Source organism: Balaenoptera musculus, chromosome 6 (genome assembly GCF_009873245.2).
Source record: "Balaenoptera musculus isolate JJ_BM4_2016_0621 chromosome 6, mBalMus1.pri.v3, whole genome shotgun sequence".
Lineage (NCBI taxonomy): Eukaryota > Metazoa > Chordata > Mammalia > Artiodactyla > Balaenopteridae > Balaenoptera > Balaenoptera musculus.
The window spans coordinates 84996051-85018179 of record NC_045790.1 but is presented as its reverse complement, the minus strand read 5'-3'; the positions used below and the strand labels follow the sequence as shown (position 1 = coordinate 85018179).

The 22129-nt window shown below is 40.7% G+C and overlaps 1 long non-coding RNA gene across 1 annotated transcript in view; it reads right to left on the bottom strand.

Moving 5' to 3' along the window:
• Positions 1 to 20360, bottom strand: part of LOC118897529 — an 86409-nt gene extending 66049 nt beyond the window's left edge. The window contains exons 1-2 of the long non-coding RNA XR_005020451.1: positions 20238 to 20360; positions 19217 to 19298 (exon numbers count right to left, since the gene is read on the bottom strand). This is a non-coding gene — a long non-coding RNA (uncharacterized LOC118897529). The remainder of the gene's footprint in view (positions 1 to 19216; positions 19299 to 20237) is intronic.
• Between the last annotated feature and the right edge of the window lie 1769 nt (positions 20361 to 22129).

The following is a 22129-nucleotide window of genomic DNA, read 5'->3' as shown; positions in this document are numbered from 1 at the left end:
AAACTAATCCTTTATTTACAAAATAAGTTATCACTCGGAACCTTAATTCATTGCAGTGTTAACAGGTTTAAGACATTTCAATTTACTAAAGATAAATAATTCAGTCTTTAAATAAAGAACTATAAGGTTTTTTGAGAGCAAGGGACTATCTTACTCATTTTGGGGACCTCAGACTCTACCTAGCACAAGGCCAGGAATGTGCTAATAGCTCTAAAAATGAATGGTTGTTCAACTAAATAGTTATATAAATACTGTTATGACATGAAATGGAATATCCATGAAAAAGTTGCTTTCCTTTGAGAGCTGCCACATTTATTTATTGTTCATATTCCCAAGTGAGGCTACTGCTTTGAAAATGCAACCAAATTTATTGTTTTCATTTATACTGAGTGTCCATAACTATATAAGAAGCAATAAATTAAATTAAATATTGTACATGCCAATAGTCAAGCTGGATAATTCAATTGAAGAATACACTGAACTCTCATTTGACTTCATAGGCATCTGAGTAACTTCATTAAATTCATAATTTAGTGGATGATGAAAAATACACAGTGTACTGAGGCACTAAAAGCCTGTCTTGTTTCTCTTCTCAGGCCTCTGTTTACATGGATTCTTAGAGGTTTGCTACTGGTTGCAACTTGATGTCCCAAACACATGCACATCAAACATTTCTAAACGCCCAAAATGGAAATATCCCCAAACTGCTTCCCATTGCCCATGAACTTCTTTTCTGATTTATGATATTTCAACTTCTCTGTCTTTATCTTGAGAAAAATAATATTAAAGGAACAAATGGGATAAGTTGACTTTTTTTTTTGACTCTTCGAATGATGTCTTGAAAATTAAGTCATGACCATAAGGCACTCAACACATATGGGTCCAAAGTTGATGAGGGTATACACACTTCGCTCTCATAAAGGCTATCCATGTCCTGCAGACAGGACAGTGGTGCTTATCGCCTATATAGCACAAACTGAATGTAGATCATGGGAATCAGTAACCTAAGCAAGGGTATAATGTCTGTGTTGGCTATTAAGATTATCATTACAGTAGAAAAGATATGCCTTAAAAGAACCACAGCAGAAAAATGGGAATTTATCTGAAGTGATACTTTCTACTACTATGCCCACAAAGTAATTACTATAATGAAAATATCTCACTAATACAATCTGCAATCTTTGATGAATTAGAAAATGTGTCTTTGTTCCCACTACCATTCACTTCCTGTTTTTGTGAAGTGGGAATAAAATGACCAACTTAAGCTTCACTTCACTAATCTGATTCCGGTTAATGCCCCAAGGGGAGCTATCAGCATGTCTCTTCCAATTGCCTCCTAGGGAACAAGAGAGAAGCATTTGGCCTATTAAAAACAATGGACTCGTTCACTTCTCTGCTGGCCCGATGGGGACCCCGTGCTTCCGTTTACAACAGCCAGTTCATTCAGCTCTTTGATTACCTTCTATCAGTGTGTCCACAACCAATTCAAGCCAATATTGGGAAACAATGAAATCCACTGAAACTGAGCAGTTTTTATAGTCACACCTACCTAATGTCCCCCAGTCTACTTTCATGCATGTGTAATTAATTGTGTTCCATGCCAGTAACTCAAACTTTCGGCAACTGAGAGTTTGGTGGTAAGAGCTCTGGTTATTCCCTTGGAGTGAGCCAGGCCTGGGTTTATGTTCCAGCTTATATATTTGGTGGTTGAGTGACCTTTGGCACATTATTTAATCTCTCTGAGCCTTGGTTTCTCTAACTATAAACAAAGATAATAATACCTCATGAGAACATTGATATAAAAAGTCTAATACATGGCACGTACTCAACCAGCATTAGTTCATTTATGAACACTGCTCAAAAATATGTTAAAACAACTATTAATATATCATCCCAACTTTGATCATATGGGACTTAAAGAATGGGAATGAAAACCAGACAATGATGGGTTCAGAACTGTTGAGTTTTAGTCTTACACAGATTAGGCTATCTCATAAGTTTAAACGGTAATTTGTTACAACAAATTAATTCCCATTAAGTACAACTTTGTCCTTATAAAGAAACACTGCACTTATATGAAGTATCTAAAAATAATCAAACTCATTGAAGTAGAGAGTAGAATGGTGGTTGCCAGGTGTTGGGTGGAGGGGGAAGTGGGAAGTTAATGTTCAAAGGGTATAAAGTTTCAGTTATGCAAGACGAGTAAGTTCTAGAGCTCTGCTGGACAACATAGTGCCTACAGTTAATAACACTGTGTTGTGCACTTAAAAAATCTGCTAACCGCAAATAACAAATGCTGGAGAGGGTGTGGAGAAAAGGAACCCTCCTGCACTGTTGGTGGGAATGCAAACTGGTGCAGCCACTATGGAAAACAGTATGGAGGTTCCTCAAAAAACTAAAAACAGAATTGCCATATGACCCAGCAACCCCACTCCTGGGCCTATATCTGGAAAAGACGAAAACTCTAATTTGAAAAGATACAAGCACCCCAATGTTCATAGAACCACTATTTACAATAGCCAAGACATGGAAGCAACCTAAATGTCCATCAACAGATGAATGGATAAAGAAGATGGGGTACATATATACAATGGAATATTACTCAGCCATAAAAAGAATGAAATAATGCCATTTGCAGCAACATGGATGCACCTAGAGATTATCATACTAAGTGAAGTAAGTCAGAGAAATATATGATATCACTTATATGTGGAATCTAAAATATGATTAAAATGAACTTATTTAAAGAACAGAAACAGACTCAGACATAGAAAACAAACTTATGGTTACTAAAAGGGAAAGCTAGAAGAGGGATAAATCAGGAGTTTGGGATTAACAGATATGAACTACTATATATAAAATAAACAACAAGGACCTACTGTATAGCACATGGGACTATATTCAATATTTTGTTATAAACCATAATGGAAACAAATATGAAAAATTATACACACACACACACATATATCTGAATCACTTTGCTGTACACCAGAAACTAACACAACATTGTAAATCAATTATACTTCAATTTTTAAAAATTTGTTACGAGGGAAGATAACATATTAAGTGTTCTTACTACCAAAAAAAAGTTGAGGTGTGGACACAAGGAAACTTTTGGAGGTGATGAAATGTTTATTACCTTGCTTGTGGTGATGGTTTCAGGAGTGGATACATAGGTTCAAACTCATCAAATCATACAGTTTTGGGTACAACAATTATACCTCAGTAAAGCTGTTTTTAAGGAAAAAAAGAAGAAAAAAATAGGATCCCTTAGAAAGCCTTTACCATAGCAGGTACTCTTTACCCCAAATATGAAGAAGTGTATCTGGTCACTAGAAAGCTCTGTAGTCACAATTTACTGCTTCAGCTAACCAAAGGAACCTATTTTCTTTCCCTCTACCTGCCTTCCCCAGCTCTTCCTGCCAGAGTCAGCTTAGACATCTCCTTCTCCAGGAAACAATCCCTCCACTGCCCTGTCTCACATGCTCCTACAACACCCTGTTCATATCTCTAAGGTTGCACTTAAAAAACCTTTCTTGTTGTTTAAGTCCCTCACCAGGACCATGCCTTACTTATCCTTGTATCCCCAGCACCTACCAAGCACATGTCTGGTACATGGCAGATGCCCAATAATGACTGTTGATTGACTGACCAGACACTGGCTTTACAGTCAAGGAGATGGAATCAAGTTCTGGCTCTACCACTTACCTGTTTGCCTTTTCTGATTCTGTGACTCTTTATATCCTCATTAGTCATGCTATCTTACCAAATAAACAGAATTATGGAATAATACCAAGAGAAACAGGGATTGCATTTGCTTTCATATTCATAGTCACTGCATTGAAGCACTGTCACTGAAAGTCACTGCTTCTAAATATTGGCAGAAGCGGAATGGCACTTTGAACTAGACATCTGTTCTTCAAAGAATCATTTGAGTAGTCTCTCTTATGATGAGCCTGCACCTTTGCTCTGGCAGAAGAATATAATATAAACATTTGTGTTTTACCAAGTCAGACCCCTCAAAATATCTGTTGGCAACTAGGGCTGGTTTCTGGGTGGAAAGGTGGACCAATTTGCATATTGCATATTCCAAGAGAGGATGGTCTAATCCCCCAAACCTTGCTCCCTGACTCAAAGTCAGGAAGACCCATGAGGGCAGACAGGGGTAGTCCAGAATAAGGCCCATAGGAAAGAAAGACAAGACCTCTGGAATAAAATTACCTGTGGGAAGGGGTAGCCTAGGTTAGCAATCTAGGCTTGATAGGCCTGAAATGTGTAAGCCAGGAGGCCTGGTAATGGCACAATGTATACTGATAACGGAAATCTCAGAGGACCCAGCCATCCTTGCGTAATGTTGTGTTTAGAAGACCTCTGAATGTAGACTAAGGTAACAGTGATCTTGGAGCCCAATCATGAGCGACCATAGTGCTTTATACCGGTACCTGGAACATTATTATATTGCAAAGGGAAACATCGGCATCCATGGGACACTATAGGACGAGCTTCAACAGCAGTGCCACGAGTTAATATCAAATGAATATCAGGCTTCCCATTTCCCTCTGATTCTGGTATTAGAAGGACAAATAATCCTTTCTCCAATTTGGACAAAGTAAACCCTCAGAGTTCTTGTAAACTTTTACATGTGAGTATAGGCCTCAAGGCAAACACTGGACATCCTCCTACTAGAATACCTTAAGTCTTATCCAATAAACTTAACAAAATTAAGATGATATGACCATATTTACACCCTGAATTAAAAAGTAAGTTATACCGGTTATGCTGATGCAAAGGCAGGATCCACACAGCCCAACTTGAAGAAGGGGCAACATTAGCCTATTGAAGAAGCTGTGCTGGCGGGAAACATGCATCAATCTCTCAACACACAGAGTGTCTACCTTCTGAACCCAGACATTTAGTTTATTATCTTCTATGTTAGATTTCCAGATAAGATGAAAATCTGGGCATGTCTCATTCCTGGTGCCAATTTAGATTATAAAAAAAAATATTTAATAGGGAAAAGTGTGTGACATCGCCACACAAAAAAACACTGAGGTATTTCAAACTACTCTGCTGAGGGAACTAGATGGAAGGAAGGGCTGACCATTCCCATGACTTCTCTCATGTGTTGGACAAATTTACATAAGAAGTAAGTGGAAGAGAACTCAGTAGAACCCATTGGATTATTCAGAGGATTCCCAATCCATTCAGAGGTAGCAAACTATATAAACTTTGGAATATTTGGCTGCTGTAACATTACAGTTAATAATACACTGTCGTCCCACAAATGGGCTATAAGGGAAGACACCCTGAAGAGCACAAGATATTACTAAGTTTAATTGGCTGGGTGCCAATGCTGATTAGCATAGGCAATTTTTTTCACCTCCCAAAATAAATGCCCAGTTCACTTTAAGAGTGAAAAATAAGAAACAGGTGCTAGCCTGAGCTCTGTGCTCTCCTTGAGAAGGTAGAAAAGGAAAGCGAGCTGGCAACTATGAGACAGTGTGAACTGCCTCCTGGAAAAGAGAAGCTGCTATGGGAAGCTTTGGCCAAACCTAGGGCAGCTATGGTGCTATCTACTCTTGAGGTGTTAGCAGATGAGGCATCCATTATGGGTGAATTGTGTCTCCCAAAATGACATTGAAGTCCTGACCTCCAGTACCTGTGAATGTGACCTCATGGAAAGTATTGAATAGTTACAGATGATCAAGTTAAGACAAAGTCATTGAGGGAAGGAAGGGGCTAATACAATATGACTGGTGTCCTTCTAAAAAGGGGAAATTTGGACACAGAGACTAACATTTACAGAGGGAAGATGATGTGAAGATAGAGAAAACACCATCTACAAACTATGGAATGCCTGAGGCTGGAAGCTAGGAAAGCGGCATGGAACACATTCTCCCTCAGAGCCCTCAGAAGGAACCTACCCTACTGAGCTTTGATTTCTGACTTCTAGCCTCCAGACTGTGAGATAATAAATTTCTGGTGTTTCAGCCACTGAGCTTGTTGTGCTTTGTTACAGCAGCCTCAGGGAACTAATGCAACATCAAAAGAAAGTATTGGTTCATAACCTGGTAGACCAGGACTTCCCTGGCGGCACAGTGGTTAAGAATCCATCTGCCAATGCAGGGGACACAGCTTCGAGCCCTGCTCCGGGAAGATCCCACATGCCGTGGAACAACTAAGTCCGTGCGCCACAACTACTGAGCCTGCGCTCTAGAGCCCGCAAGCCACAACTACTCAGCCCACACACCGCAACTACTGAAGCCTGAGAGCCTAGAGCCCGTGCTTCGCAACAAGAGAATCCACCACAATGAGAAGCCCGCACACTGCAACGAAGAGTAGCCCCTGCTTGCTGCAACTAGAGAAAGCCCACGTGCAGAAATGAAGACCCAATGCAGCCATAAATAGATAGATAGATAGATAGATAGATAGATAGATAGATAGATAGATAGATAGATAGATAGATAGATAGATAGATAAAAACCCGGTGGACCATTGAAAATCAGACCACTAATCCAGAGGCCTAGGGAAAAAGAGGCACTCAAGGTATGATGCCAAAGAAGGGAAGCAAGAGAGCTGATTAGAGAAAGTTAAAAGGGTGGTGGGAACAAAACCAGGAGCAAAACCAAAGAGGAGATTAGGTTCACTCCATAAGCATGGACCAGGCACTGTTCCAGGTGCTGGGGATACAAAAATGAATAAGGAGTCACATGTCATCTGTGCCGCTAGGCTTTGGTGGATGTATAGTGCTGAAACAGTGGTAAGCAAGGTGCTTTGGGATCAGAGAGGTGGGCGATGCTCACAGAGCAACCTGGGATTTGGGGAAGACTTCCTGGAAAACAGGCTATCTAAGCTCAATCTGGAAGGATAAGAAATTGGCAGGATGGACCAAAAGATGTCTGTTTTCATAAAGAATCCAGGGGCCTCCTGGTACCATGTTGACAATGTGTAAGAGGATGTGATTTTTTTTTAAAAAGAATGAGGTACCACTTTCACATATACACTTGAACATAAACACCACAGTATGGCACCTCCAGAGCTGGCGAGCACCCACAGTAATAACCAGCAGCAAGCAGCCATGTTACAGAGCAGAGGGAACTGTGGCCAGTGGGAGTAACTCACCCTGGCATATGGGGATATGAGAGCAGAAGAAAGGGGAATAACACTGCACGTGCCATGTGGAAACCAGTTGTAATTGTTCACGGAGCATGTAGGACACCCCACACCACTGCCACCTTGGAGAACTACCAGAAAAACATAGAGGACTTTGCAGGGGCTCCTGACAGCAAGTGGGAGCAAGCCAGAGAAGCCAGAGTAAAAATAAAAATAATAAGGATCTCATGGGGTTGTCATAAGAAATGAAGAAAGAATAAATAACATTTCAAAGCAACTGAGGTATAGCACCCCCACTCCATCTATCAATGTTTGGTTCAATCTGTCTTGCATTTACTGTATCATCTTGTGTTAATTTATCATCATTATCACTTACCAATATTCTTTTCTTGAAAGCAACCTATTTTGGGAAGGATGCCTCCATATCACAAATGAGGCTAATTTAATGATTCCAACGAGTGGTAATCTACCGGGGAACACAACGGCTGCGGGCACGAGCACAGACAGGCATGGCGTGGACCCCCTTTGTGCTGCAGTGCTCTGCTAACTGGGTCAAATGCAGGAGTTGGAGGTATTCTCCTTCTGTTTTCCTAATGATATTAATGTCTTCATGAGGTTAATGAAACTGCTAACACGGGCCAACTGTGAATGGCTTCATGTAGAATATAAAACCATCTATTCTGAGTCCTACGCAAACGCTAGGGATTATGATTGCTGTGGTGGTTTTGTCTATTTCTTGTGTATAACAACGGGGTTTTTTTCCTTCTTTTTCCCTCTAAGGGCCAGAATCGAAGACCACTAACGTGATCTGACACAGGGTTGCCTAGACTGTTAGGTGGACACCAGTTGGGGCCTGTTTAAGGCTAGAGCCCTGGTTTGGTACTATCCTTTATGGTCTCTACTGCCCCCTGCTGCCCTGGAAAGGGAGGAGCAGCTCTGCAGCACCCCCTTGGGAGATGGAATGTACCAGAAGACAAAATATGGACAGCTATTATTTACTGTCACTTACTATATGCTTTCTAATTTAATACATACAACATTCCCGTGGGGTACCTACTGCTCTTTTACAGATGAAGAAACTTAGGCTCGAGTAGTAAAACAAGTTCCCTGAGAACACAGGGCTTGTGAGTGGCAGATCCAGGACAAGGTATAAATCTGTCTGACTCACAATTACTGTTACACTCCCACTGAAGACATGCTATAGTGAAAAGAACATGTACTTTATTTTTTTTAATTTTTAAAACACCTTTATTGGGGTATAATTGCTTTACAATGTTGTGTTAGTTTCTGCTGTATAACAAAGTGAATCAGCTATATGTACACATATATCCCCATATCCTCTCCCTCCTGCACCTCCCTCCCACCCTCCCTACCCTTCCCCTCTAGGTGGTCACAAAGCACCGAGCTGATCTCCCTGTGCTACGCAGCTGCTTCCCACTAGCTATCTATTTTACATTTGGTAGTGTATATATGTCCATGCCACTCTCTCACTTTGTCCCAGCTTACCCTTCCTCCTCCCAGTGTTCTCAAGTCCATTTTCTACGTCTGCGTCATTATTCCTGTCCTGCCCCTAGGTTCTTCAGAACCTCTTTATTTTTTTTTTTTTTTAGATTCCATATATATGTGTTAGCATACAATATTTGTTTTTCTCTTTCTGACTTACTTCACGCTGTATAACAGGCTCTAGGTCCATCCACCTCACTACAAATAAATCAATTTCATTTTTTTTAATGGCTGAGTAATATTCCATTGTATATATGTGCCACAACTTCTTCATCCATTCATCTGTCGATGGACACTTAGGTTGCTTCCATGTCCTGCCTATTGTAAACAGTGCTGCAATGAACATTGTGGTACATGTCTCTTTTTGAATTATGGTTTTCTCAGGGTATATGCCCAGTAGTGTGATTGCTGGGTCATATGGTAGTTCTATTTTTAGCTTTTTAAGAAACTTCCATACTGTTCTCCATAGTGGCTGAATCAATTTACATTCCCACCAACAGTGCAAGAGGGTTCCCTTTTCTCCGCACCCTCTCCAGCATTTATTGTTTGCAGATTTTTTGATGATTGCCATTCTGACCAGTGTGAGGTGATACCTCATTGCAGTTTTGATTTGCATTTCTCTAATGGTTAGTGATGTTGAGCATCCTTCCATGTGTTTGTTGGCAATCTGTATATCATCTTTGGAGAAGTGTCTATTTAGGGCTTCTGCCCATTTTTGGATTGGGTTGTTTGTTTTTTTGATATTGAGCTGCATGAGCTGCTTGTGTATTTGGGAGATTAATCCTTTGTCACTTGATTGGTTAGCAAATATTTTCTCCCATCTGAGGGCTGTCTTTTTGTCTTGTTTATGGTTTCCTTTGCTGCGCGAAAGCTTTTAAGTTTCATTAGGTCCCATTTGCTTATTTTTGTTTTTATTTCCATTTCTCTAGGAGGTGGGTCAAAAAGGATCTTGCTGTGATTTATGTCACAGAGTGTTCTGCCTATGTTTTCCTCTAAGAGTTTTATAGTGTCTGGCCTTACATTTAGGTCTTTAATCCATTTTGAGCTTATTTTTCTATACGGTGTTAGGAAGTGCTCTAATTTCATTCTTTTACATGTAGCTGTCCAGTTTTCCCAGCACCATTTACTGAAGAGATTATCTTTTCTCCATTGTATATTCTTGCATCCTTTATCAAAGATAAGGTGACTATAGGCACGTGGGTTTATCTCTGGGTTTTCTATCCTGTTCCATTGATCTATATTTCTGTTTCTGTGCCAGTACAATACTGTCTTTTTTTTTTTTTTTTTTAATTTATTTATTTGTGGCTGTGTTGGGTCTTCGTTTCTGTGTGAGGGCTTTCTCTAGCTGCGGTGAGCGGGGGCCACTCTTCATCGCGGTGCGCGGGCCTCTTATGATCGTGGCCTCTCTTGTTGCGGAGCACAGGCTCCAGACGCGCAGGCTCAGTAATTGTGGCTCACGGGCCTAGTTGCTCCGCGGCATGTGGGATCCTCCCAGACCAGGGCTCGAACCCGTGTCCCCTGCATCGGCAGGCAGACTCTCAACCACTGCGCCACCAGGGAAGCCCAATACTGTCTTGATTACTGTAGCTTTGTAGTATAGTCTGAAGTCTGGGAGCCTGATTCCTCCAGCTCCGTTTTTCTTTCTCAAGATTGCTTTGGCTATTCGGGGTCTTTTGTGTTTCCATACAAATTGTGAAAATTTTTGTTCTAGTTCTGTGAAAAATGCCATTGGTGGCTTAATAGGGATTGCACTGAATCTGTAGATTGCTTTTGGTAGTATAGTCATTTTCACAATGTTGACTCTTCAATCCAAGAACACCGTATATCTCTCCATCTGTTTGTATTGTCTTTAATTTCTTTCATCAGTGTCTTATAGTTTTCTGCATACAGGTCTTTTGTCTCCTTAGGTAGGTTTATACCTAGGTATTTTATTCTTATGACTGCAATGGTAAATTGAAGTGTTTCCTTAACTTCTCTTTCAGATTTTTCATCATTAGTGTATAAGAATGCAAGAGATTTCTGTGCATTAATTTTGTATCCTGCTACTTTACCAAATTCATTGATTGGCTCTAGTAGTTTTCTGGTAGCATCTTTAGGATTCTCTATGTATACTATCATGTCATCTGCAGTGACAGTTTTACTTTTTCTTTTCCGATTTGGATTCCTTTTATTTCTTTTTCTTCTCTGATTGCCATGGCTAAAACTTCCAAAACTATGTTGAATAACAGTGGTGAGAGTGGGCAACCTTGTCTTGTTCCTGATCTTAGAGGAAATGGTTTCACTTTTTCACCATTGAGAATTATGTTGGCTGTGGGTCTGTCATATATGGCCTTTATTATGTTGAGGTAAGTTCCCTCTATGCCTACTTTTGGGAGAGTTTTTATCATAAATGGGTGTTGAATTTTGTCAAAAGCTTTTTCTGCATCTATTGAGATGATCATATGGTTTTTATCCTTCAATTTGTTAATATGGTGTAACAAATTGATTGATTTCCGTGTATTGAAGAATCCTTGCATTCCTGGGATAATCCCCACTTGATCATGGTGTATGATCCTTTTAATGTGCTGTTGGATTCTGTTTGTTAGCATTTTGTTGAAGATTTCGCATCTATGTTCATCAGTGATATTGGCCTGTAGTTTTCTTTCTTTGTGACATCTTTGTCTGGTTTTGGTATCAGGGTGATGGTGGCCTTGTAGAATAAGTTTGGGAGTGTTCCTCCCTCTGCTATATTTTGGAAGAGTTTGAGAAGGATAGGTGTTAGCTCTTCTCTAAATGTTGGATAGAATTCGCCTGTAAAGTCATCTGGTCCTGGGCTTTTGTTTCTTTGAAGATTTTTTTAATCACAGTCTCAATTGCAGTTCTTATGATTGGTCTGTTTATATTTTCTGTTTCTTCCTGGTTCAGTCTCGGAAGGTGGTACTTTTCTAAGAATTTGTCCATTTCTTCCAGGTTGTCCATTTTATTGGCCTATAGTTGCTTGTAGTAATCTCTCATGATCCTGTGTATTTCTGCAGTGTCAGTTGTTACTTCTACTTTTTCATTTCTAATTCTATTGATTTGAGTCTTCTCCATTTTTTTTTTTTTGATGAGTCTGGCTAATGGTTTATCAATTTTGTTTATCTTCTCAAAGAACCAGCTTTTAGTTTTATTGATCTTTGCTATCGTTTCCTTCATTTCTTTTTCATTTATTTCTGATCTGATCTTTATGATTTCTTTCCTTCTACTAACTTTGGGGGTTTTTTGTTCTTCTTTCTCTAATTGCTTTAGGTGTAAGGTTAGGTTGTTTATTTGAGATGTTTCTTGTTTCTTGAGGTAGGATTGTATTGCTATAAACTTCCCTATTAGAACTGCTTTTGCTGCATCCCATAGGTTTCGGGTTGTCGTGTTTTCATTGTCATTTGTTTCTAGGCATTTTTTGATTTCCTCTTTGATTTCTTCAGTGATCTCTTGGTTATTTAGTAGTGTATTGTTTAGTCTCCATGTGTTTGTATTTTTTACAGATTTTTTCCTGTAATTGATATCTAGTCTCAGAGCATTGTGGTCGGAAAAGATAGTTGATACAATTTCAATTTTCTTAAATTACCAAGGCTTGATTTGTGACCCAAGATATGATCTATCCTGCCGAATGTTCCATGAGCACTTGAGAAGAAAGTGTATTCTCTTGTTTTTGGATGGAATGTCCTATAAATATCAATTAAGTCCATCTTGTCTAATGTGTCATTTAAAGCTTGTGTTTCCTTATTTATTTTCATTTTTGATAATCTGTCCATTGGTGAAGGTGGGGTATTAAAGACCCCTACTATTATTGCGTTAATGTCAATTTCCCCTTTTATGGCTTTTTAGCATTTGCCTTATGTATTGAGGTGCTCCTATGTTGGGCGCATAAATATTCACAATTGTTATTTCTTTTCTTGGATTTATCCCTTGATCATTATGTAGTGTCCTTCTTTGTCTCTTGTCATAGTCTTTATTTTAAAGTCTATTTCGTCTGATATGAGAACTGCTACTCCAGCTTTCTTCTGATTTCCATTTTCATGGAATATCTTTTTCCATCCCCTCACTTTCAGTCTGTATGTGTCCCTAGGTCTGAAGTGGGTCTCTTGTAGACAGCATATATATGGGTCTTGCTTTTGTATCCATTCATCCAGTCTGTGTCTTTTGGTGGGAGCATTTAATCCATTTACATTTAAGGTAATTATCGATATGTATGTTCCTATTCCCATTTTCTTAAATGTTTTGTCGTTATTGTAGGTGTTTTCCTTCTCTTGTGTTTCCTGCCTAGAGAAGTTCCTTTAGCATTTGTTGTAAAGCTGGTTTGGTGGTGCTGAACTCTCTCAGCGTTTGCTTGTCTGTAATGGTTTTAATTTCTCCATCAAATCTGAATGAGAGGGCTTCCCTGGTGGTGCAGTGGTTGAGAATCTGCCTGCCAATGCAGGGGACACGGGTTCGAGCCCTGGTCTGGGAAGATCCCACATGCCACGGAGCAACTGGGCCCGTGAGCCACAACTACTGAGCCTGCGCGTCTGGAGCCTGTGCTCCGCAACCAGAGAGGCCGTGACAGTGAGAGGCCCGCGCACCGCGATGAAGAGTGGCCCCCGCTTGCCGCAACTAGAGAAAGCCCTCGCACAGAAACGAAGACCCAACACAACCAAAAAATAATAATAATAATAATTAATAAAGTTAAATAAATAAATAAAATTTATAAAAAAAAAAAAAAAAAAAAATCTGAATGAGATCCTTGCTGGGTAGAGTAATCTTGGTTGTAGGTTTTTCTCCTTCATCACTTTAAATATGTCCTGCCACTCCCTTCTGGCTTGCAGAGTTTCTGCTGAAAGATCAGCTGTTAACCTTATGGGGATTCCCTTGTGTGTTATTTGTTGTTTTTCCCTTGCTGCTTTTAATATGTTTTCTTTATATTTAATTTTTGATAGTTTGATTAATATGTGTCTTGCCGTGTTCCTCCTTGGATTTATCCTTTATGGGACTCTCTGTGCTTCCAGGACTTGATTAACTATTTCCTTTCCCATAATAGGGAAGTTTTCAACTATAATCTCTTCAAATATTTTCTCAGTCCCTTTCTTTTTCTCTTCTTCTTCTGGGACCCCTATAGTTCGAATGTTGGTGAGTTTAATGTTGTCCCAGAGGCCTCTGAGACTGTCCTCAGTTCTTTTCATTCTTTTTTCTTTATTCTGCTCTGCAGTAGTTATTTCCACTATTCTATCTTCCAGGTCACTTATCCATTCTTCTGCCTCAGTTATTCTGCTATTGATCCCTTCTAGAGTATTTTTAATTTCATTTATTGTGTTGTTCATCATTGTTTGTTTGCTCTTTAGTTCTTCTAGGTCCTTGTTAAACGTTTCTTGTATTTTCTCCATTCTATATCCAAGATTTTGGATCATCTCTACTATCATTATTCTGAATTCTTTTTCAGTAGACTGCCTAGTTCCTCTTTATTTGTTTGGTCTGGAGGGTTTTTACCTTGCTCCTTCATCTGCTGCATATTTCTCTGTCTTCTCATTTTGTTTAACTTACTGTGTTTGGGATCTCCTTTTCACAGGCTGCAGGTTCATAATTCCCATTGTTTTTGGTGTCTGCCCACAGTGGGTGAGGTTGGTTCACTGGCTTGTGTAGACTTCCTGGTGGAGGGGACTGGTGCCTGTGTTCTGGTCAGTGGGGCTGAATCTTGTCTTTCTGGTGGTCAGGGCCACGTCCAGTGGTGTGTTTTTGGGTGTCTGTGAACTTAGTATGATTTTAGGCAGCTTCTCTGCTAATGGGTGGGGTTGTGTCCCTGTCTTGCTAGTTGTCTGACACAGGGCGTCCAGCACTGGAGCTTTCTGGCCATTGGGTGGAGCTGGGTCTTAGTGTTAAGACGAAGATCTCTGGGAAAGCCCTCACCAATTGATATTACATGGGGCTGGGAGGTCTCTGGTGGTCCAGTGTCCTGGACTCGGCTCTCCCACCTCGGAGGCTCAGACCTAACACTTAGCCAGAGCACCAAGACCCTATCAGCCACACAGCTCAGAAGAAAAAGAAGAAAAAAAAGGAAGAAAATAAATAAATAAAAATAAAATAAATTTTAAAAAAATAAAAGAAAAAGAAGAGAGAGCAACCAAACCAATAAACAAATCCACCAATAATAACAAGCACTAAAAACTAAACTAAGATAAACATAAAAATCAGGAACAAATCAGTCACAGACAGCAAACCCCAAGTCTACAGTTGCTCTCAAAGTTCACTGCCTCAATTTTGGGAACATTCATTGTCTATTCATGTATTCCACAGATGCAGCGTTCATCAAGTTGATTGTGGGGATTTAATCCGCTGCTCCTGAGGCTGCACGGTGATATATCCCTTTCTCTTCTTTGTTCGCACAGCTCCTGGGGTTCAGCTTTGGTTTTGGCCCGACCTCTGCATGTAGGTCGCCCTCAGGCATCTGTTTTCTGCTCAGACAGGAGGGGGTTAAAGCAGTGGCTGACTAGGGCTCTCTTGCTCTCTCAGGCCGGGGAGAGGGAGAGGTATGGTAGTCATAATTGGAAGGAGGGACAAGCCTGTGACGACAGAGGCTGGTGTGACATTGCAACAGCCTAAGGCATACCATGTGTTCTCCAGGGGAAGTTGTCCCTGGATCACGGGACCCTGGCAGTGGCGGGCTGCACAGCCTCCCAGGAGGGGAGGTGTGGATAGTGACCTGTGCTTGCACACAGGCTTCTTGGTGGCTACAGCAGCAGCCTTAGCATTTCATGTCCATCTCCAGGGTCCACGCTGATAGCCTCGGCTCAAGCCCGTCTCTGGAGCTCGTTTAGGCGGTGCTCTGAATCCCCTCTCCTCACGCACCCCGAAACAATGGTCTTTTGCCTCTTAGGCAGTTCCAGACTTTTTCCCAGACTCCCTCCCGGCTAGCTGTGGTGCACTAGCTTCCTTCAGGCTGTGTTCTCACAGCCAACCCCAGTCCTCTCCCTGGGATCTGACCTCCGAAGCCCGAGCCTCAGCTCCCAGCCCCAACCCGCCCAGCATGTGAGCAGACAAGTGTCTCAGGCTGGTGACTGCTGGTCGGCACAGATCCTCTGTGTGGGAATCTCTCCACTTTGCCCTCTGCACCCCTATTGCTGTGCTCTCCTCCATGGCTCCAAAGCTTGCCCCACGCCACCCCCTATCTCCACCATTGAAGGGGCTTCCTAGTGTGTGGAAACGTTTCCTCCTTCACAACTCCCTCCCAGAGGTGCAGGTCCCATCCCTATTCTTTTTTCTCTGTTTTTTCTTTTTTCTTTTGCCCTACCCAGGTGTGTGGGGAGTTTCTTGCCTTTTGGGAAGTCTGAGGTCTTCTGCCAGCGTTCAGTAGGTGTTCTGTAGGAGTTGTCCCACATGTAGATGTATTTCTGACATATTAGTGGGGAGGAAGGTGATCTCCACGTCTTACTCCTCAGCCAACTTGAAGGTCCCCCCACCATGTACTTTAAAACAAGATAAACTTGGGTTTTGGGTTTAATTCTCCAAGTTAAGAGCTGTTTAAGACAAACCTTAAACAAGTTATTATATTTATTTTATATTATAGAATGTGAATCATCGCACCTACCTTGGAGGATTGTTAGGAGGGTTAATTATAAAATAGGCGAAGCACAGGACCTGGAATACAGTGACTGCATAATAGCTGGCAGGTGCTACCTGGGGCCAGAGACAGAAAGTGGATAAGGATTGGCCTTCCTCTGGCTCAGTGGTTGCTTCATTCAGGTTCTGGAAGGTTTGTAACTCAAGATCCAGGCTCGAAAAAATACTAAAATGCTCAAGTAATGATGTCAACACATATGAATAGCTCCTTAACACTTATAAACCACTTTTGTGTATATTTTATTTGATCTTCACAAATATATACCTATAGATGCATAAATATTCCACAATTAATTGAGAAAACTTACAATATGTCCAGCATTACACTAAGCACAGAAAATACATGATCAACACTTTGCTGTACACCTGAAACGATCACAACATTGTTAATCAACTATACTCCAATATAAAATTAAAAGTTAAAAATATAAAATAAAAAAGGGAAAATATATATATTAGATTATCAAAGCTATAAGAAAAAGGAAAATACATGATTGAATTCCATCTTCATAACAACCCCATAGGTTGGTTTTAATATTTTCCCCATTGTCTAGATGAGGAAACTGAGGCTCAGAAAGGTTAAGTCACTTTCCCAGAATAACACTGTACTAAGTAGCAGAGCTGACTTAAACGCCGGTCCATCTGTCCACAGAGCTCATTTCTCTCAATCAGCAGGCTATGCAGTCTTTTTCTAAAGTAGGCCAGGCAAGCATTATGTTTTCACTATATACATGAGAATATTGTAACTCATATAAGGGTAAGCAACCTGCTCAAGGACTCACAAGTTCTATTTTGGGAATATTAAGACTGAATGGTCGTGTCTGTTATGAGGAGTAAGTTCCTTATCTCTGAAGAAGATCATAGTGAGCTAAGATGATCACATTCCAGGTAAAATACAGGTAACACTTATGAATCAAATAAATTACATGCTTTATTTGCCTCTAAGATTCTTTTCAAACCTTTGATTCTATAACTTCATTCTTAACGTAGAGAGACTCAAAGTCTTAAGACTAGAAAAAATTTTCAATTAAGATAAAGATACTTTGGCAAGAGAAGGTTCCAGGTGTGTTAGGTCTGCAACGTAACAGCTGGAGAAGAACTTTGTGAAGCTAGTCATTGTCCAAAAGCATTAACATCCAAAGATAAATTAATAATAATGGAGAAAATGAATTATTCATTAAAACCAGAATGAGGTTAGGAAAAAAATTATCTGGCCCAGCACTTTCACTATAAATTAAAATCTATGATAAATCACAAATAAATTGGATAGACATCTGCAGCAGAAATTAAATTACCAAAGAAAAACTGCACATTTGGGGAATTTTACGAACATGGAAACCACCAAGAGAGATAGCTCTCCTTGCAGATTGTTTAATGGATTAATTTCTTATTTAAAATCTTTTAAAGAACAAACGTGATGCCTCCCATTCATTAGCTCCTTTTGAATATTAAAAATTTTCTAAGAACTGGACTGTGAGGACAGGTTATCTCCAGCAGTAAATCCAGAAAATGTCATTGCCATAGTGTCAGAGAAGTAAGGACATTGCAACACAGGGACTAGACTGCATAACTACGATGTCTAAGTACAAATTTATCAACTTATGGATACAAGTCTGAAACTTGTAACCATGGCATGTAACATATCCGTTTAGTTATAACTATGAAAATCATAAAATCAGAATAGAAAGGCCTTTATAAATATGAATTTTCTCATCTTTAAAGATGGCTTAGGTTTCCATATATCTCAATATCTGCTTTGTATTTAAAATGAACAGTGAGAAGAGTGTAAATAATATACAAATACAAATAAAATAACATTGTTTTTTAAAAGTTGTATATAAAGGGAAATGTTTAAAAATTATTGGAGATCTTGTTATTTAAAATAAACCTGTGGGGACTTCCCTACCAATGCAAGGGACACAAGTTCGAGCCCTGGTCTGGGAAGATCCCACATGCCGCAGAGCAACTAAGCCCCTGCGCCACAACTACTGAGCCTGCGCTCTAGAGCCCGTGAGCCACAACTACTGAAGCCCATGTGCCTAGAGCCCATGCTCAGCAACAAGAGAAGCCACCGTAATGAGAAGCCTGCGCACCACAACGAAGAGTAGCCCCTGCTCGCCGCAACTAGAGAAAGCCCGCACGCAGCAACGAAGACCCAATGCAGCCAAAAATAAATAATTTATTTTTTAAAAATAAATAAATAAAATAAACCTACGACTTGGTCCTTCTCTTTTATTAAGTGATAAATAATTTACTGTTCCTCAGTTCCTATTGTTTTATTTTTATTTTACATTTATATTTTTCCTTTTATTGTAAAAATTTATCTTTCTTCAACCAAGACTTTTAAGGTGAGAATGTGTATTGACTGAGGAAAGTTTGCCTTAAATACAGACTTTCCTGCTTTGGAAGAAGAGTTATCACTTCTGTGACGACAGCATGAATGAAGACACACTTGGCCACTCAGCAAAACCAGCCCAGGAAGTTGCCTGCATCTCATAAACCACTATGGGTCACAACAACACAAGAGCAAGATAGAGAAATGGCAAGTGTCCAGGAACTAAGAAGGAAACCTCCCATCTATTGTGAGATGCTTTTAATGTAGGGGACAAGGGGTTGTCATCTTGACAAACAATGGACATCCCAAACTCCCAGCCTCTCCTCTCCAAACCTGTGCCATCTCCTGATCAATTAAGAGACATGATTTTATCCTACACACCATACCTTTCACAGCTTATTATTTCTGCTCTTTCCCATCCCTGTTGATGGCATGATATGTAAGACTTACCTCTATCTCCAACAGTGAGTCTCTTGGCAAAGAAGCAAACAAAGCTATTTTTTCAGTTGTCCCTTGAGACGTATAGAAACCCGGAGTTAGGAGAGATCCCTTTAGAAGAGCCAAAGCAGACGCAGGTACTCTCCATACCTTAGGTTGGACAATGACCCCTGAAGCAGGCAAATGGGCCCAGGGTGCTCATGTGTCAGAATAAAGGCTTACCTTTCTCCTAGCAAGGAAGCTTGCAGAACTCAGCCAGTACAGTAGCTAACAGGGCAGAGGAAACATCCAGTCTCGATCGCATCTATAAAACAAGGTGATTGCAAGGGTTGTGAATTGGCAACCCCTGTGCTGACTGCTCTGTGTTTTTCAAAAAGTGGAATTTAGTCATCTTTAAATGGGGTACATGTTCTCCAGGCAGCCAGGGCTCTGTCATTTTTTTTTTGTCTCATACCTGGTCCTCCTTAATATATCTGTGATACCAATCCAGCCCTGAAAGCATTCCAGCTTGAAATTAAAGACTCTTAGAGTATTTCCCAGTCTTTAAAAGAATCTACAGTGTTTTGACCCAGGCAGCCACAGCTAATGCTCCCCTGTTGCCTCTCTACTTGAGAATCTCAGCTTGAACTTCATTTTGAAAATGAGGAAACAGATAAAGGCAGCCCAGCAGGAGGAAGGAAAAGCATGTGTTAAAGTGTGGCACTGTGAAGCATCATGCCACATTCTAAAAATGCAAGCAGTTGGGCATGACTAGACAAAGGGTGTAGGGGGAGAAGTAGGGGAATAGAAAAATTGAGGTGAGATGTGTAGCACGAGGCAAACATTGAAAAGAGTTGTGAGCTAAGCTGAAGATCCTGAACTTTGTCCTGAAAACTGAAGGGAAATGGCAGAAAGGGGGTGGGGGGAGTCGTTGAAGGCTTTTAACTCATTTAATTTCTATTTTAAGCCTCTATATTTTGGAGGCCGCAGGGAAGATGCACAAGTGTCAATACTTTCCCCACCAGCAAAAAGTACTTTCCCCATCAGTAAAATCAGCTGGTGTAGATCAAGGATTCACAATGCTGGTTGCATATTAGAATCAACTGAGACACTTGTAAAAGTGCTGATAACCTAGCCTCACTGCTAAGAGATTATTTAATTGGGTTGGGGGAGGGAGGCAGGTAAGGTATTTTTTAAAGTATGATAACCTCAAGGATGCTTCTGGCTCTGAAATTCTATCAACTGTGTCAAAGAAGGTTCCTACCATCTCAAGTGAAATGTGGTAAAAGCCATTTCCTTTGCATCTTCAGACCCCAAATCTGGAACGAGGTTTGGAAAGCACCTCTAAACAGTTCATATCATTCTTCAAGTTGGTTTTATTCTTGGGCATATCAAGTTTCTCCCTAAAAAAAACAGGATTATTTTTTTTAAAAATTCGTGGTGGATAGATTTTTTTTAATATAAATTTATTTATTTTATTTATTTATTTTTGGCTGCGTTGGGTCTTTGTTGCTGCGTGCCGGCTTTCTCTAGTTGTGGCGAGCGGGGGCTACTCTTTGTCGTGGCACACGGGCTTCTCACTGCAGTGGCTTCTCTTGTTGCAGAGCACGGGCCCTAGGTGCACAGGCTTCAGTAGTCGTGGTGCACGGGCTTAGTTGCTCTGCGGCATGTGGGATCTTCCCGGACCAGGGCTTGAACCCGTGTGCCCTGCATTGGCAGGCAGATTCTCAACAACTGCGCCACCAGGGAAGCCCTATAGGATTATTTTAGAGAACAATTGCAAACATCTATTTTAGAATTTCACACTGTCAAATCATTTAGATGTGAAAGAAAACCAGCACCTCCCAAATAAACAGAAAGCCAATATGAAATAATAGGCAAAACTTATCCACACCTCATTAAGGATTGTTTTTAATCAATCAGTTAATAGGCATGTATATATAAAACCTTAGTCTTTGTTATACGTTCCAAAATGAGTTATTCCAGCATGGTAGATGAGCAGGCTCCCTACTCATTTTCTGCCTCTCTTTCCCCCTACCTGAACCTGAGAACATCTGTTTGCTTGCTTGCTTCTTTTTAAAGCTATTATTTATTGAGCATGTCCTATGAGCCAGGCATTTTGCCAAACACTTACTTCAAATAGGTTAGTATTTATCACCATTTTATTAATGAGTAAACTGCAGAGAGGAAACATAACTGCTCAAGGACACAGCTAGTAAGAAGCAGCACCAGAATCTGAAGTTCTGTCTCCTGAGGCCATGAGCTTCACCATCTCCCTATACCGTATCCCCACTCTCTAATTAGATCTTGTCTCCCTCCCACACCCCCACACTCCCTACCTTGACCTGTGGAGCAGGAGTCCACCTGGAGTTCACTGAAGGTATGTGAAGATGTAAATTAAGAGTAGACACAGGCACACAACCTCAGATCACCTGGTCCTCACTTGGGCGATCTCTCAGATTGCTGTCAGTAGGGCGCCCTCTGCTGCTCATGATGCCGAAGTGGGTTAGGAACAGAGGACCGTGAAAATTCAGAGGGCCTCCTTATACAGGGCTGACCTAATCTTGAGACGAATTTGTCCTTTTTAAACAAACTGTACCTCCCCATCATAAAGAAAACTCTCCTGCTCCATAGGTCAATCCCAAAAGGCTTCAACCCAAAAAAGCAAGAAACATCAATCTCAGTTTTCAAGATTTTGTCCGAAATCAAGCCACAGAATCACTGCAATGTCCTGAAAATAGTCTCCACTCCTCCGGTTAGATGTTAATTTCCTGTGTTGGCACTGCTCACATTGAACTGAAGCTTTAACCTTTATGGCTATTGTCTTTTCAAAGTGTGACCGGGGTTAGAAGGAACGTCTCCTATCTGAGACATTATAACAACGCTGAACCTGCTGCTAAGAGCACACAGCCGTGGATGCTTGCTTTCTTTACCCAGAAATTATAAAACATTCAGAGACCCCTGGGGCAAGTTAACCATAAAATATGCAGCAACATCTGTGCCATATTATTTACTGACAGACTAGACCCAGAAAATATGGCCCCTGTATGGCACAGGCGGCCCGGCACCACGTGGGTCGTTAGGCTGTGGCTGGAAGGCGCTGTTTTCCGGTCCTTCGCTCCCACCACCCTCGCTCTCACGCAGGCTTTCCCCCCA